Genomic DNA, 18710 nt, shown 5'->3' with positions numbered 1-18710 from the left:
GCAAATACAACCGCGGTCATCAAGAAGGCCCAGCAGAAACTTCACTTCCTGAGGAAGAACAGACTGGAGGAGCAGCTGATGGTGACCTTCTATCGCTCTGCCATTGAGAGCCTGCTGACATACTGCATAACAGTGTGGTACGCCAGCTACACTGAAGCGGACAGAAAGGCGATTCAGAGGGTCATAAATTTGGCACAAAGAATCATCGGCTGCCCCCTACCCTCCCTGAAGGACTTACAGAACTCCTGCTGCCTCAACAGAGCAAAAAACATTACCAAGGACAGCTCACACTCTGGCTTCCACCTGTTCGACCTGTTGCCATCGGGCAGGCGATACAGGTGCATCAGAGCCAGAAAAAATGGCGTAGAGACCGTTTCTTCCCCAGAGCCATCACCATCTTGAACTCTAATATGCACCAATAACTCCCCCCTCCTCCCACACTGTGCAACTTCCTACCCCTCAAGTGCAATATTCACAATGCAATACCCACCCACTACTGTCTGACACTGTGATTGTTATTTTGTATTGTTATTTTGTATATTGTTATTTTGTATATTGCACAGTATTGTAACATTGTTTTATTGTATAGTATTTTATGTTTCTCTTTTATAACTTTTTTATATTTTATATTTGCTTCCACTAATGCACCTCAAGTTTGAGTCCCAAATCTTGTTGCATTTGTATGCAAATATGATGACAATAAAGTACAATCTAATCTAATCTAATCACTGCACCACCCTACAAGAAGACCAGGATGCATCAGCATCAGATCTTCGTTTATTGACGGCCTGGCAAGTATCTTGATATTTCCTCCCACTGAAGTTTTTCGTCGTCTACATGTTAACCCTAGTCCTGTTGTGTTTTCGTGTATCCACCCGTTCCATGATTTTTTGACGTATTGGACTTTCCTCTGTCTCCCGTGTTGTGCATTTGAGCATACCTGTTACCGGTTCATAACAGAAGATCTGACCATGGAAACAGGCTCAGCCAACATGGGGGACTCAACGACAAGGGAGTCTCTACAGGCTCAGGAGAGAGTCCTCGCTGACCGTGGGCGCTTGCTTCGCGAAGCCTCCGCTGCCGTCCAAGCCTTGAACGATCAACTACAGAGAGACTCTCCAGCAGGGGGGCACCATTCAAATCCTCTGAGACCATCCTCCGGATTCCACTCCTGTTTCCCCCACGCCTAAGACCGATATCCTCCCTGCATGGGAGTCAACCACCACCACAGCCCCAGGTGAGGAGCCAATGCAGTTGGGAAGGGCCCGTCTCACCACAGCAGAGAGGGAGCATCGGAGAACGCAGGGTCTTTACTGCGGAACACAGGGGCACCTGTGTGACACCTGTCCCTCTCAGCCAAAAGAGGAGACTCACCTGAGGGGGGATTTCAGATGAGTCGTGTTACCCATTCCCCGTCACCTACCAAGACAGGCAGGTTTGAGGTCACCCTTTCCTGGCCAGGAGGAACCATGTCAGTTAGCGCCATCATTGACTCAGGGCAGACGAGAGTTTCATGGACGCCCAGTTGGCCGGCTCGGCAGCCGCTCCTCTCCTCTGTCTGGACTCTCCACTCGCCATATTAGCCCTAGACGGTCATAGTCTGGGTCCCCTTACCCACCGCTCGAGACCCCTCGACATGACCATCTCGGGGAACCATGTGGAGGAGATCCAGTTCTACTTCCTCAAGTCTCCCCAGGCCCCTCTCATCCTGGGATGACCCTGGCTCGAGCTCCATGGACCTCCGGAAAGCCTACCACCTGGTCCGGATACGAGTGGATACGAGTGGAAGACGGCATTCAAAACCCCCTGTGGCCACTACGAATACCGTGTGATGCCCTTCGGACTCACCAACGCGCCCTCAAGTTCAAGTTCAAGTTCTTTAAGTTCAAGTTCAAGTTCTTTAATAGTTGTCATACAGAAGTACAGAATACTTTCATACAAAATGCTTCTTACTGTTACACTCCAGAGACTGTGCTAGACAATATAGTATCAAATAACATAATAACATAATATAGCATGAATTTAGAAGAAGAAAATGAGGTCACAGTGTTCGGTATAGACATATGTACAATGTTCTGAGTTACCATATAATATACAATACACAATACTATGCAGTGTACTAATGTACAGTACTATCTAGTGCAAAGCAGAAATGGGATGAGGTACAATTTTAGGTACAATTTACAGTAAGGTGTACGAGTTGTAGTGCAATCCTTCATCCATAAATATAAAGTGTGGGGAGTGGGTGCTACAGTGTGTTTGTTTAAAGTGGGTGTGTGCTATAAGTGTGTGGAGTGGGTGCTACAGTGTGTTTGTTTAAAGTGAGTGTGTGCGTGTGGATGTGTGTGCTATGTGCGTTTGGTGGTTGTTGTTGTGTAGTGTTCATTCATTGTTCGTTTAGCAGCCTGATGGCCTGGGGATAGAAGCTTCTTCTGAGTCTTTCTGTGCTCGCCTTGAGACTCCTGTATCGCTTGCCTGACCGCAGCAGTTCAAAGAGGCAGTTGTTCGGGTGACTGGAGTCTTTAATGATTCTCTTAGCCTTGCCCTTGCAACGCTTGTAGTAAATGTTCTGGAGGGTGGGGAGCCCCCCTCCAATTGTGCGTTCGGCTGAACGTGTCACTCTTTGTAGTCTGCTTTGGTCTTGTGCAGTGCTATTCCCAAACCAGGAGGTGATGTTGCCGGTCAAGATGCTCTCTATTGTACATGAGTAGAAGTTCTTAAGGATCTTCTGGCTGACTTGGAACTTCCTTAGGCGCCTGAGGAAGTAGAGGCGTTGTCGTGCCTTCTTCACAACACTGTTAATGTGTGTGGTCCATGTCAAGTCCTCGGATATGTAGGCTCCGAGGTACTTAAAGCTGTTGACTCTCTCAACCGATGCCCCGTCGATGCTGAGGGGGCTGTAGTCCTTGACCCCCGACCTCCTGAAGTCCACAATCATCTCCTTTGTTTTGCTGACGTTCAGGGAGAGGCTGTTTTCCTGGCACCATCCCGCCAGGACCTTGACCTCTTCCAGGTAGGCCCTCTCGTCGTTGGCAGAGATCAGGCCCACCACCACTGTGTCGTCAGCAAATTTGACGATTGTATTGCTACTCCGCTGAGCCACACAGTCGTGTGTGTACAGGGAGTAGAGGAGGGGACTCAGAACACAGCCCTGGGGGGCCCCTATGTTGAGGGTGATGGATGAGGAGGTGCAGTTGCCTGCTCTCACCACCTGGGGTCTGCCAGTCAGGAAGTCCAAGACCCACTGGCAGAGGTCATAGCCCAAGCCCAGGTCCCTGAGCTTGGCTATGAGTATGGAGGGGACTATGGTATTGAATGCCGAGCTGTAGTCGATGAATAGCATTCTCACATAGTTCCCCTGCCTCTTGTCCAGGTGTGATGCTGCTGTGTGCAGCACATGGGATATGGCGTCCTCCGTGGACCTGTTGGGGCGGTATGCAAATTGCAGGGGGTCCATGTTGATGGGGAGGGAGGAGCAGATGTAGCCCTTCAGTGTAACAGGCACTGATGAATGACCTGCTGAGGGACATGTTGGACATTTTCGTCCTCTATGTTTTCAAAGTCCTCTACCTCGATGACATCCTGGTGTCTTCCAGGAGCATTGAGGAACACATCAGCACATTCGCCTCATCACCCAACAGCTCCTGGAGAACCGGCTTTTCATTAAGTCTGAGAAGTGCACCTTCCATGCCCCTTCTGTGGAGTTCCTGGGGTTCATCGTGGAGAGTGGACAGACTCTGCCTGACCCCAAGAAGATCCAGGCGAGACCCCAAGAAGATCCAGTCGTCGAGTGGAACCAACCTACCACCCGGAAACAGCTACAGTCCTTCCTAAATATTTCGTTACCATTGACTAAAAGAGTGCTCGTCGTCTTGTCAATGTAACATAATTGGAAACGATAGCCAGAGTAACAAAAAAAGATGTTTAATTATAGTTACCATGGGTTTTGTGAATAAAGGAATAACATAAAATAACGACAAACAAAACACAGGACTGTACAAACAGGATCAGCCACACATGCAGGGGAGAACAGAACAGTTATAAACAAGGGAATGACGAGACAAGAAACACCTGGGCTGATTACAGATGGCTACACCTGGGAGGGAAACGACAGGGAACTACAAGACCAGGACAGGGAACTACAACCAGACATTACACATCACACTGGGAACACCTGATCAGGGTACAAACACACCCCACACGTAACACTCGGCTTCGTCAACTTCTTTTTTTTTATTTCCAGTTTTTTGCTTTACAAACAAAACATCCACATACAATAATACAATTGGCGGTCAAAATTATAAACGACAGTACAATAGAATTCGATAGATAAGAACTAAAAGATATAGCTGATATTATAAAAATTAATATCGAAATCGAATGACAAGTTGACCTAAAATAAATTCACTAAAGGGGAAAAGGAAAAAACACAGCTAAACAAAAACAAAGAAAAGAGAGAAACAATAAATAAATACAAAAAAAAAAAAAAAAAAAAAAAAATACAAAAAAAGTGACATGGGTTCTTTGGTACCTTCATAGTTTATTTTCGTTTAGTTTTTTCTTCTTGTCTCCTTTTTACTCTCCTGTGATGTCGTTTCTTTTTTTTCCTATACTCTTCCCACTTCTCCCATTTTGATTCAAACTTCTCGTCTTGTAGCCTCAGCCTATATGTGATTCTCTCCATTTCCTGTATCCCACCCACTATCTCTGTCCATTGTTCCCTCGTCGGTGCTTCTACTCTATACCACATTTTCGTCAGTGCTTTCTTGGCTGCTACTAGTAATATCTTAATCAAGTATATATCTTTCCCCTGCATTCCTTCCTGTGTTAAGTTCCCTAAATACAATACTTGTCCTGTCTGGGGTATTTCATATCCTACTATTTCATTTATTATCCCTCCTATCTCTTCCCAATAGTTCTTTATTATCTGACATCCCCAGAATATGTGTGTGTGGTTTGCTATTTCCTGTCCACATTTTCTCCAGCATGGTTTCTGTGTTGGTGTATAGTTGCCCTGTATTTCTGGTGTTATAAAAAATCGAATTATGTTTTTCCACCCAAACTCCCTCCATATCCTTGACCCTGTGGTTGTGTGTTGTATCTTACATATGTTATACCATTCTTCTTCTGTTATCTCCGTTTCTAATTCCTTCTCCCACTTTTCCTTTATATATTTGGTTGTGATGTCCTTGCTGTCCATTATTGCCCGATATAGTGCTGATATCCCCCCCCCCTTCCTTCCTTCGTATGCTTTTACCATTATCTTAATTATCCCATTCTGATCTTTGTCTTTGTCTAGTTTTATTTCCTTGTTGTAGTAGTCCCTAATCTGTAAATATCTAAAGTGGTCGCTATTCTCTAGTCCGAATCTTTCTTTCAATTTTTGTAGAGTCTGGATCTCCCCTCCTTCTGTTATTGTACATATTGCTGTTATGCCCCCCCTCTCCCATCTTTTGAACCCATGATCTTCTTTCCCTGGTTTAAATTTGTTGTCGTGCGTTATCCATCTCAGTATCTTGGTTTCTTTTTCTAGCTTGTATTTCTTTACTATCTTGTTCCATATATTTATAGTGAATTTGGTAATTGGGTCTATTAGTTGTTCCTTTCTTCTGTATAGCTCCCTGTCTCCTATTAGTGCCTGCACTTTGAGTCCCTCATTTTTTGTTTCTATGTCTTTCCATTTGGCTTCATAGTTCTCGTTGCACCAACATGTTACTATTATCAGCTGTGCTGCGTAGTAGTAATCTTCTAAACTAGGTATTGCCATTCCTCCTTTCTCCTTTTGTAATTGTAGAGTCACATATCTTATCCTTGGCCTTTTCCCCCCCCCATATGAATCTTGATATCTGTTTATTCCATTCCCTGAACTGGCTTTGTGGTATTAATATAGGTAGAGCCTGAAATAGGTATAGTAACCTTGGTAATATATTCATCTTTATAATTTCGATCCTTGAGCTAAAGTCTAGAGGCATTACTGTCCATCTTTCTAGGTCTTGTTTGATTTTCTGATTAATCTGTGTATAGTTTGCATCGTATAGTCCCTCCACCTCTCTTGTAATATTCACTCCTAGGTATCTGATCCTGTCCATATCCCATTTAATCTTGTATTTGTCTTTGATCTCTGTCGTTGGGGTGTAGTTCAATGTTAAGGTCTGTGTCTTTGTTACGTTAAGTCTATATCCTGAGTAATATCCATATTCTGTCAGTAAGTCCATCAGTGTCGGGAAGCTTGTGTCTGGTTGTCTCATATATACTATCACATCATCTGCGAACAGTCCTAATTTATGTTCTGTTCCCCTTATCTCCACCCCTTTGATGTCCTCGGTCTGTCTAATTAGTTGAGCCAGTGGTTCGATGAATATATCGAAGAGCGTCGGCGAAAGACAACAGCCCTGTCTTGTAGCCCTCTCTAGTTTGATCCGGTCCGTCAGGTTGCCATTTACTTTAATCCTTGCCGTTGGTTCTTGATATAATGCCCTAATTGTTTTCATCGCGTTTTTGTCTAGTCCAAATTTCTCTAATACTTTATATAGGAATATCCAGCTTACACTGTCGAATGCTTTTTCTGCATCCAGGCTAACTAGTACTGCACTTCCTCCTTCTTTTTGTATCTCCTCTACTATCTGCACTGTCTTTCTTATGTTGTCCTGTGTTTTTCTTCCTTTAATGAATCCGGTCTGGTCTTCGTCTATAATATCTGGCATAAATGTCTCAAATCTTTTGGCTATTATCGATGTATACATCTTGTAATCTACATTAAGTATGGACACTGGTCTGAAGCTACTACATAGTTCCTTATCCTTCCCTTCCTTTGGAATCGTAGTAATTATGGCTTCTTTCCATGAGGGTGGCATTGTTCCTTTTTTCATTGTGTGTCTAAATGCTGCCTCTAATATGGGCCTCAGTTCCTGTCTAAATGTTTTGTAAAATTCCGAAGGGAATCCGTCGCTACCTGGTGACTTATTGTTCTTTGCTTTACTGATCGCATTTCCCACTTCCTGTTCTGTTATCTCTGCATTTAATATTTTGTTCTGTTCCGTTCCTATCGATGGTAAATCAAATTTTTCTAAGAATGTCTCTATCTCTTCTTCTCCTGCCGCTTTCGGTTGTGTGTATAGTGTCTTATAGTATTCTACAAAAGTCTTCTCTATTTCAGCTGGTTCTCTTAGTAACCTGTTTGTGTTTGTGTCTCTTATTGTGTGTATTGTATTTAGTTTCTGTTGTATTCTGATTCGTCTAGCTAAGAGTCTGGTCGCTCTCGTTCCTCCTTCATAGTATGTCTGTTTCACATATCTAGCCTTTTTCTCAATTTCTGTCAGTAATTCTTTGTTTATCTTTTCTCTAACGTCTTTTACTTCCCTAAGTGTCTCTTGGTTCTTTGAGTTTTGGTGTTTTTTCTCTAATTCTTTCAGTTTCTTTACTAAGTTCTGGTATGTCTCTATTCTGGCCCTCTTGAGTAGTGCTGCCTTTGCTATCAATTTTCCTCGTATTACTACCTTCATTGCATCCCATAGAATGTTTGGATCTACCTCTCCGTTATCATTTTCCTCTCTGTATCTTATTATGTCTTCTTTTACTTCGTCTACTAAGCCTTTGTTATTCAATAGCCCTACGTTCAGTCTCCAGACTCCAGAGTGTTTCTCCGTCTACTTTTCAGATTTACTGTCAGATATGTTGCGCTGTGATCTGATATGTCTGTTACCCCTATTCTACAATCTTCTACTCTGTATCTGTCCCCTGTTGTCATGAGGAAGTAATCTATCCTTGAATATGTTGTGTGTGGATGTGAATAATGTGTGTATTCCCTGTCTAGTGTGTGTGTTTCTCTCCATATATCCGTGATTCCTAATTCTGTCATTTGTATTTTCATATATTTGCTAATGTGTGTTCTCCATCTCTTTGTGCTTGTCGTGTCCATGTCGTAATTCAATACTACGTTGAAGTCTCCTGTACAGATTAAAACGCCTTCCCCTTCCATTGCTATAATATCAAAGATTGTTTCAAATAGGTATTTCTCACTGTCTGGGGGTGCATATATATTCATTAATGTTACCATTTGGCCTTCCATTTTCCCCTTGGCCATTACATATCTCCCCTCTTTATCTCTCACTTCTTTAATCAATTCAAACTTCACTGCATTCTTAATCAATATAGCTACTCCTCTCCTAAGGTTCTGTTTAAAAGAACTATAAAACATATTCTCGTATCCGAATCTCTTCAGTTTTTCATGTTCTTGTTGTATTAGATGTGTTTCTTGTAGAAAAATAACCTGTGCCTCCTCTTTTCTAAGCTTCGTCATCACCTTACTCCTTTTGATTGGATTATTCATTCCATTAACATTCAGCGACATCATCTTAATATTTTTAATTTGTGTCATCTTTCCATTCGAAATGATCTCCCGTTCTACCCATGTCACATAAAATAATATTTGTAGTTGTAGCCACTGCTAACTCTACTCGACTTACATTCAAAGAACTATAATAAACATTTACAACATTCACAAAGTTTGACAATTCCATGGTGTCAGAGGTATTTATTTTCTTTCCTCTATCCCCTGCTGGGGGGTGGGGAGAAAAGGCTCTCCTATTGAGAGGGCTCCCCCTAGTGGCTAAAAAAGAAAGCTCACCATGTAAGTCCAGCATTGTCTGTGTGCTGCCCTGTCCTTGAGCTCCCGGTAATATGATTTTTTTTTTTTTTTTTTTTTTAATATATATATATATGTATATACATACATACACACATATATATATATACATACATATACATACACATATACACACACACAATCTGTCCAACGTGTGTTTTTCTCTCTGTCAGTCATTTTCAGAGACATAGAATCATTTTTATGTCCACATTAATTTGTACTGTGTATCACATGCCTTCTCTCTGTTTAAGTTTTATCTTTTTTTTTTTTTTTATGTTTACAATTACTCTTATTCTATGTTGTGTGTATTTCTATGCATCTTTCACATTTAGTCATGGTCTTAGTCAAATGTTTTTGTTTTGTTTTGTACGTATCTTTCTTTTTGAAGTATCGTGGTCCCTCGCGCTCTCCCTGTGCTTCTCTCCGATGTCCCTCTGTCACTCTCCTCAGCTGCTCTGTCTCGAATCATCTCCAATCCCCATCTTTCATCCGTCCTCCTCTTCTCGACTCTGTTCCACCTGCGCATCTTCTCCAGTCTCTCCATCGGGGTGGGTGTATATGTGGGTTTCCCCCCCTCTCTTCGTCCCGGCGTCCTCTCTCCATCCCGATGTATGTCCCTCGCTGCCTCTTGTACGTTGCTGTAGGTTTTGGTGCCTTCCTGCCAGTACACTTTCAGAGCGGTCATCGGTGATTGGAACCGAATCCCTTTTTCTTTTAGAATCTTTTTTATTTCCACGTAACTTCGGCGTTTTGCAGCCACCTCCGCTGCATAGTCGTGGTCAAAGGATATTCTCTGTCCTTCCACATCGATCTTCGTCTGCCAGGCTCTCTTAAGAATGTTCTCCTTGACTTCAAACCTCAGGAAGTTAATTATGACTGCTCTCGGTGGTCCATTCGTCTGAGGTCTCGGTGCTTGTATCCTATGTGCCCTCTGTATTCCCATATCGGTGTGTTCTGACAGTGACATATCCAGTTTCTCTCGTATTAGGCTTTCCATATATTTGGACATCGAGGCTCCTTCTAGCCCTTCTTTCAGACCCCACACTCTTATATTGTTTCTTCTTGATCTCCACTCCAAGTCAGTTAACTTCTCTCTCATCTTCCCTTGTTCCTCGAGAGTCTCCATTAGAATCTTTTGTACTTCTGTACTCCATTCTTCAGTCTCGGCCGTTCTCTCTTCCAACGCCACCGTGTCTTTCTCCTGTTTCAGCAACTTTTCGTCAATTGACTCAAGTCTCTTATTTATTTCTTCTTTGAGTTCGTCTTGTCCTTTCTTTACTTCTTCTCTGAGTCTGTCTATACTTGTCTGTATGCTTTGCGTGTTCGCTTCGTTTACCTTCACGCAAGTTTGCATGCTTGCCTGTATGTCCCGAATACTGGCTCCGAGTTCCACAGCCCAGCTGGGGATCTCCGTGTTGACTTGTTGTAGCTGCGCCATTTATTCACGTCGTCTCGTTATTTCTTCGCGTCGCCTCTTTATTTCCTTTTCTTCTTTTAGGGTCTTTTTTGTTTTCTCATATGTCCACTTGTTCTTCCTTGCTTTTGTCATTGAATGCTTATTTTTTTCGTTTTCAGATCATGTTATTCCACGTATGTTTTGTATTGCGACCGGGAGCTTTTTTCAAAGGCTGCTCACTCAGACATTTCAAACCGGAAGTCAGCCAGAAACAGGTGCGTTAATAAGCACACGGGCACCACCCCGTATACAGCACTGACAGGAACTTCGTCAACTTCTATCAGTGATTCATTAAGGACTACAGTCGGGTGGCCGCTCCTCTCACAGCACTCACCTCCTCCCTGCGTCCCTTCATCTGGACTCCTGCAGCCAGTGCCGCCTTCACAGACCTTAAGGCTCGTTTCCCTGATCTCACCTGGTCCGGGACTGACCCTTAGCTTAATCTGTTTAGTTAGGATGTCTGTTATCTGCTCCCATGTCTGCTTTTCTTGCTCACACACAAACGCACCATAGGTCACTTTAAACACACAAGAAAAGGACACTTTAAAGGAAGGGAAAAAAGGACACTTTAAGAAAATAACTTGTTGTGATTATTGCATAGTATAGTTAGTAACAGCAAGTATAGCATAGGGACATAGAAGTAAACACTGTATATTGTAGTGGTGTACATAGGACCCAGTGCCTTTAAGTGATTTATTAACATGTCTATTTTATAATGTCTATTCTACTTATTTTATTACTATTTACTATTATTACTATTGTATTTTTGCATGGCCAACCACATTTCACTGTATGCCCTGGTATGTATGTGATGAATAAACTCTAGAAATCTTGAGCATTTTTTAACCCCTGTCTCTGTCTCTCTGAGTGAATTTATCGATATAGACATTTCAGTGACCTTCTACCTCATACTGGACATGAGCACCACCGGTCCCATGGAGCAGCTTCATACCGCCTTCTGTCTGGCCTGCAGCATTGAACCTTACCTGGTCTGCCTTGACTTTTTGTGAGTGGTTTCTCCTGCCCACCCCCCCCCCCCCGGGGGATATGGCCCTGAGCCATCGTCTTGTATCTCATCCTGTTTACATATGCCAGGGTCCAGGGTTCGATTCCCGCTTGGGGACCAGGTTTCCATGATGCCAGGTACCCAGGTGGGGTATCTCCCAGGCCTTTCTGTGTGGAGTTTGCATGTTCTCCCCGTGCTCGCAAAGGTTTCCCCCCCGATAAGATAAACCCAATGGAAAAACATGCACAAAAACAGATCGCTAACGCTGTGGTGTCCTTGACGAAGACGGGCAGGAGCACTTGGATTGGTCCCCTGGCGCGGCCCTCGCCGACTCCTGTCTGCTCCCGGCTGCCCTTGGGGGGAAGGACGACGGGATGGGTTAATCGCAGAGACGAATCGCATCGGCGATCCTACAAAAGACAATGCATGCGTGTGTGTTCCGGTGTGTGTGTGTGCTAACCGTGTGTGCTAATCGCTAAAACGTTGAGGATAATTGCATGCCAATTAAAGACCTCTGAACAGGTCCTGCATTATTATATTATTATTATTATATTATGCTTGCAGTAGTTCTTAGTTCTACCCATTACTTAATTTCACAATTCTCTTATATACTTTGATTCTATCGTCACCATGTATGCATGCATATATATGCCCACTACATGTATTTATTACTCCAACTTTATTACTCAAACATGGGAACTCTATAACCCCTACCCCCATCTCCCCATCTCTCCGGTCATCGGAGTGGTCTCCATGAATGTCGAGGCAGTGGTCCGGAGGGCACAGCGCACCCAGCCTGATCCCCATACTGGCCCCTCAGGGTGTTTGTTCGTTCCAGATGCCGTCAAGACCGAGGTCATGCAGTGGGGCCATGCTAACCGGTTTGCTTGCCATCCTGGGGCACGAAGAACACTGTCCTTCCTATGCTGACAGTTCTGGTGGCCTACCATGGCTTCGGACGTCAGAGAGCGTGTCTCTGCCTGCACTACCTGTGCACAGAACAAGGCATCCTATCGCCCTCCATCAGGCCTGCTGCAGCCTCTCCCCAGTCGTCCGTGGTCCCACCTCTCTGTGGACTTCGTTACTGGTCTTCCCCCTTTCCTGGGAAACACTGTCATCCTGACCCTCGTGGACCGTTTCTCAAAGTCAGTTCGACTGATAGCCCTGGCCAAGCTCCTGACCGCCGCAGAGACAGCGGAATTATTAACCACCCACGTCTTCCGCCTGTATGGCCTTTCCCAGGATGTGGTGTCTGACCATGGGCCCAAGTTCACGTCCAAGGTTTGGCAAGTTTTTTGTGTGGGGATTGGGGCCACAGTCAGTCTCACGTCCGGATACCATCCCCAGTCCAATGGACAGGCCGAGAGGGCTAATCAAAGCATGGAGTCAGCTCTTCGCTGCATGTCTTCTCTCCACCCCTACTCCTGGAGCAAGGACCTGCCCTGGGTTGAGTACTCAGCCATGGTCAATGACTCCACTGGCCGGTCGCCATTTGAGTGCTCTCTGGGGTACCAGCCACCTCTACTTCCATTCCAGGAGGCTGAAGTGTCGGTACCATCAGTCCAGGCCCACCTCCACCGTTGTCGTCGGGTCTGGAACTCGGTGCACTCTGCACTGCTCCGCGCCACTGCACAGACCACCTGGAGCGCCAACCGTTGCCAATCCCGGGCCCCGGAGTAACAGGTTGTCCAACAGGTCTGGTTGTTGACTGCAGACCTTGCCCATAACGTCGCTCCCAAGAAGCTCTCGTCTCGGTACATCGGTCCCTACACCATTGACTGGGTGATTAACCCTGCCGCCATCCGGTTGGTTCTCCCTCACTCCCTCCGCCGCATCCACCCGGTGTTCCACATCTTTCGGGTCAAGCCCTACATCACCAGCAACCTTTCTCCACCTGCTCCTGCACCACCCCCAGACCAGAGGAACGGAGTTGGATTCCCCGATCCCAGAACATGTCTCCCATCCTTTTACCGGGCCAGTCGCCAGGAGTCTCCAACTCGGGGGGGGGTGGGGTCCTGTTACAGTTTCACATGCACAAACCTATCTGTCTCCCTCACACACCCCCGTGTCTGTCTCTATTCACTCCCTGCACTTCGGCACGCGTACTACGGGTGTGCAAAAGGCACAGCTGAGAATCATGACGCTGATGGATAGAGACTCCGCACCTGCCGTCTAATCACCACACCATCTTACAAGAAGATCTTTGTTTATTGACGGCCTGGCAAGTGTCTTGATATTTCCTCCCATGTCGTCTACATGTTAACCCTACTCCCGTTGTGTTTCCGTATCCACCCGTTCCATGATTTTTTGACGTCTCATGTTTTCACAGCTTCACTCCCGTGCTTCCCGCCAGGCTCAAGACACACACACACACACACATCGCACTGGTGTCCGTTTATTTTTGCATATTATATATTATTAAATGCCCTTCTGGGTTGAACTTTCCTCTGTCTCCCGTGTTGTGCATTTGAGCCTAACTGTTACCGGTTCCTAACAAAATGAAAAATATCACAGAGTGGATACATAAAAAATATCACAATATCAAATCAAAATGTGTGAAGCTAGTCTAAGAAATTTGTTTTCAATGCCATCTAACCCAGGGCTGCTGCTCATATTGAGATCATTAGTGGCATTAAGAACTTCAATAGGTGTGAAGTAGAAGGAGCTGTATTGAATGGCACAGCCAAATGATCAGGCGTACAGACAGAGGAGAAATTATGGTTAACACTTTGGTCGCCAGGCTTATATTCACAATAAACCATCCCACGCCAGCTCTATTTGTCTATGGAGAAGTTCCCCTTCTTTGCAGGGCTATAACTTTTTTAATTGTATTGCTAAATTGACATTACTATGGCCCATTCAACGTCAAGTATCTATTGTTCAGGTTGTAGCAACATTATACTTTTTCATTCACATATTCATAATAAAATACGGTCTAAAGTATAAGTATGTTTTTATCGTTTTCTGCAGCTTTCTCCAGAACGTGATTTATAGCCCTAAATGCATTATATTGATGATCAAATACAGTTTGATAGCAATCTGCGCGAGATAAAACATTTCAAATGGACGTGCTTCTAGAAGTTACTACTTAACATCTGATGTTGACCGGATGGGGGGGGGGGGTTGTTTATAATTCCGTGGCCAACGTTAGATGATTCATCTAGTGTGGGTGATATGATCATTAGAGCAGTTTGTATCGAACACGTTAAAAAATAACGCTGAAACTTACCGTAGCTTTCTCGTAGCGTTGGGCGATGAGCATGGAGCAGAAATATTCCTATTATGGGATGTAGAAATATGCGATCCATCTCCAGGTTGTATAATAGTATATACGTCCAAATCATGTTGTTTATCGAGTTATTGGTAACGGATTGCTATACATTGTGTCTAGCTCGAGTCCTGGGACTATTAGCGAGTGATCGAACCGAATTGGAATGAGCACCAGCCTCCGTTTCCTGTTTCCGGTTTGAGCAATCCGCCGATCGGCCACCAGATGGCGCTCTTGAACCGTTGGAGAGTTGAGAGGGGATCAACAGTAGATCTCAAGTCTCCGGGGGAGAAATATGATTGCGATCACAGATTTTTGAAATATTGATATCAAAGACATGGTACGGCGTCTTTGGCAGAATGAGCATGGCGGGGAATGACGTGGTAAGGCGTTTTGGCGACCATAGTGTTAAAAGCTTGAGCAACTGAAAAAGGATGTAATGTAATATTGTGTTATTTACTTTTAGCTGATTGTTATGAACAGTTTTATTTGGTGCACAAAAAAAAATCCAAAATTGTTTAGGATTTTTTAAATCCTGAGTGAGAGAATCTTTATAATAATTAGATTTGGCATTTCTAGTCATAGTTTTACTTTTATTTCTCAGCAATCTGTATTTTTCCCATTCCTCAGGATAATTTGTCCTGCGAAATGAGGCCCATGCCGTTTAAGTAGAAAAGCAAATTAGCCTTGGCTAGAAATCCTATATGCAATGCATCTGTATCTTGTTATTGTAACCAGCTGCAGTACAATGTTTTCTTTTGCATTGTCCCTGACAAATAAACACATAAATGTATGTATTTGGAGTGTATTTCGTGATTGTTGGGAACTAGACTACACTGGCACACCTACTTCCAGTGAATGACGCTAAGCTAGGCTAACAGTGCGGCTGTTCCCTAAGCCTAATGCATGCACAGAGAAGAAAAGGGTATGTATCTGCTTGTCTAACTCGGGGTAGATGGCAAATAAGCAAATTTCCCAAAATGTTGCTGTGTTCTTTTAAGTCCGTTGGTGAATGAGACCCACTGTCTTCTACAGTTGGTCACAACTTTCAGTCACAGACCCAGATTCTCTAACCTCTTATTTGTGTGTGCGTGCATGTGCGTGCCTACTCAAACAAGCTTTAATACAAATGCTTGTTGGTGTTTCTAAAATATGAAGCATGCAAAACTTCATATTCACCAGCGTGCAGTATATCCAATGACATACTGTACATAAAGATACATTTGAGTTTAGACTAATGCATTACATCTCCCCATAGCCCCGAATGACAGGAACCACAACACAACTATATTATCAGTAAGAGGTGGATCTATAACTTGGTGACCTGCAAGTAGAGGTCAGGAGTTATCTCAGCAGCCTCACGCAGCTTCCTCTCTCCTCCAATGACCATATTCACATGGCTCTTATGTCATGCTCAGCTTGGGATTGCTTTCCACTCATGGTCAACAGCAATGAGTTCCCTGGTCATAGAGCAACTCTGTAGGCAATACATCAAGTTCAAGTTCATAGGTTTATTGTCATTCACATTTACATTTTGTGACAACCCCCACTCTACCTGCAATGGGGAGTCTTCTGACTCAGAGCATGGTAGAGTGGGTAGGTCGTTACCCCAATTTGAAGCACCTGTGCAGTGCAGAGAGCTGCCTGCAGCACCATTATATCTGTTCCCCTGTCTAATCCCTTCTGTCTGCTTTCCCATCTCCCAGGACAGGTTGTATCAACACCAACTCTGGATCCTTTGAGAATTCTGATACCCACTATTTCTGTTGTTTATGTCAATTGTTGTTTGTTTAGATAGGATCAAATACATTATTTAGTTAACTTGGTATTACATATGGACTCCCTATTTGTCAGAAACCACCTGTTTGTGACAATTTACATTTAGTCATTTAGCTGACACTTTTATCCAAAGCGACTTACAAGTTCTGTACGACAAGTCATCAGGAAGGGCACAACTATATCAGCTGAGTAACAATGTTTATCAAAGTGTTGAGTGCTACAGTGTAGGTTAGTATATTAGGACAAGTGCATGACAGTAAGGTTAGTTAGGGTTAGATATATATATATTTTTATTTTTTTATTTTTTTTCATTTCAGATAATGGTTGAAGAAGTGCGTCTTTAGTCGACGATTGTCATAGGCATTAAACTTGCCCCCAGTGCATTTTCCTACAATGCAATTTTAAAGATTTATTTTAGGAAAAGTTGATGGATAGTGTCCTTCTTCTTAATTAAACTTGCCAGTCATTTGCGTCCCATTCTAAAGCCATATCTTTTATACGCAAGCCAAGTAAGAGAGAGAGAGAGAGAGAGATAACAAAAGCACCAAGGGGAATGACACCACAATGTGTAACATAAAGAGTCATTCAGAGTGCCTGAGGGCAGCGTGTTTGAGGTTGCGAGACGAGTGGAGCAAACAGATAGCAGATTATGAGTGTGACGTCCACCTTGGGGGTTTCTTTTTAACATGCATTTATACCGGTTTTGCTAGCTGAGCATGCATGCTCTTTTTCAGCAACACTTCACACACATTCATATTCACACCTGGCAGCTGCCCCAGTGCCCCACCACCCCTGGTCTTGACTTGAAAGCAGGTGTAAAGCAGGTAGGCCTGTACTTTTTGGACATGAGTGGGATGTGTGAGTACAGAGAGACTCAGAAGGAGCTTCTATCCCCAGGCCATCAGGATGCTCAATGACAATGACACTATGTAACAACCCATCATCTACACTCACTGCACACACATCCACATGTACACACTCACTTTAAACAAACACTCACCTAACCACTCACTTTACTCACTTTAGACACTTTAACACACTTTATATTTATCTATTATTATTACATGGCGTTTTCACATTCGCCGAAATGCTTGCTTGTGATTGGTCAACAGCCCCCCGACAGCGGTCATTATTTTTCAATAATGACCGCTGTTTTTTCAATAATGACCGCTGTGCGCAGCTGTTCGCAATCAAGCCCACTGACACACACTGTTTCAGTGCAATTAGACACTGCCGGTGTTCTGATGCCGGCGATGACAGGGGGCGGAGCGACGAGCGGAGCCAGAACGCAGCCAGAACCAGTGTTGCGAGTCGATGTAAAATGAATTAGGTATATTGTTAGTAAGTTAGCCATGTAATAAGCGGGATAATGTATAGCTATACTCGGTCATTGTCGCAAAATAATTGACCTTCACTGACGTTTAAAACACCTCGCCGAAGCGGCTCGGTATTTTAAACTCCGTGTCGGTCAATTATTTTGCGACAATGACCTCGTAGCTATACATTATCCCTTATCCCATCTTTCGCCAATGACTGATTAAGACATCATTCCTCGCCATGCTTAATCTGCCAATGACGGATTACGACGTCATCGAGATCAATTCAATACCGCCACCTGGTGGCCGATCGGCGAGTTGCCAAACCGGAAGTGGGGCCGGACGTGCTTGGTGTCCCCCCTATTCTGTCCGCCAGTCGCTATCGCTCCCGGGACTCCATCTCGACACACTGGATAATCGATCCGTTGCCATAACTCAATAAACAACGTTATTTTGACGTATATAGTATTATACAACCCGGAAATGGTTCATCTAGATCAGTGCTTCTCAAACTTTTTCTGTCAGGCCCCCCTTTGGCGGACCAAAATATTTTGGGCCCCCCCCCCCTCGCCACAACAAAATAGTCATGAAATGGTCCATGTTTAAATGTATTAAAAATAACACCAATATCGTGACCTTTCAAATTGACAACACCTTCCCTCGCGAGAGCCACCTTGCCTCGCTGTGAAACAGCACTGCAGAATGGTCAGCTCCCATCTCCTCACACAGTGCAGAGAACAGGCGCGCTTTCAGGGCTCGGATTTTGATGAAATTTACCACGTTTATAACTTCTGTCAAAACCTCATTCAGCTCAGGGCTAAGCTGTCTTGTATATTGTATATTGTATATTGACTGAACATTCCCTTACTTACTTTTTACTTCTTAATAACTTTTTTTACTTACTTTACTTTTTTACTGTATGTAGCACACTCTCAGGGGCTCATACAGAAACAAGCATTTCATCATAAAGTATTCTGTATTTTGTTGTGGCAATTTGGCAAATAATAAACAAACTTGAACTTGAGATCCCATACTGATGGCTTAGTTTCAGCGGGATGAAAAGGAACGGGAAACCAGGGGGAATAAAAAATTGGACCGTTGTATCTCTTCAGCGACTCAGACCCAGATACTGGATCACACTGAAAGTAGCTTGCTTACATGAGCTGGGCCACCGGAGGTATTTGAGCCTATTCCAAAGACAGCTCATGAAAAGTGACGGGGCAGGAAAGGGTCTCTGCCCT

The 18710-nt window shown here is 44.0% G+C and overlaps 1 protein-coding gene across 1 annotated transcript in view; it reads right to left on the bottom strand.

Moving 5' to 3' along the window:
- Positions 1-18710, bottom strand: part of LOC311234186 (gamma-aminobutyric acid receptor subunit pi) — a gene marked incomplete at its 3' end in the record, with an annotated part of 214713 nt that overhangs the window by 20270 nt on the left and 175733 nt on the right. The gene's annotated exons all lie outside the window — the stretch shown is intronic.

The sequence above is a fragment of the Notolepis coatsorum genome (genome assembly GCF_963971535.1).
Source record: "Notolepis coatsorum genome assembly, chromosome: 9".
NCBI classification, from domain to species: domain Eukaryota; kingdom Metazoa; phylum Chordata; class Actinopteri; order Aulopiformes; family Paralepididae; genus Notolepis; species Notolepis coatsorum.
This window is presented reverse-complemented; position numbering and strand designations above follow the sequence as displayed.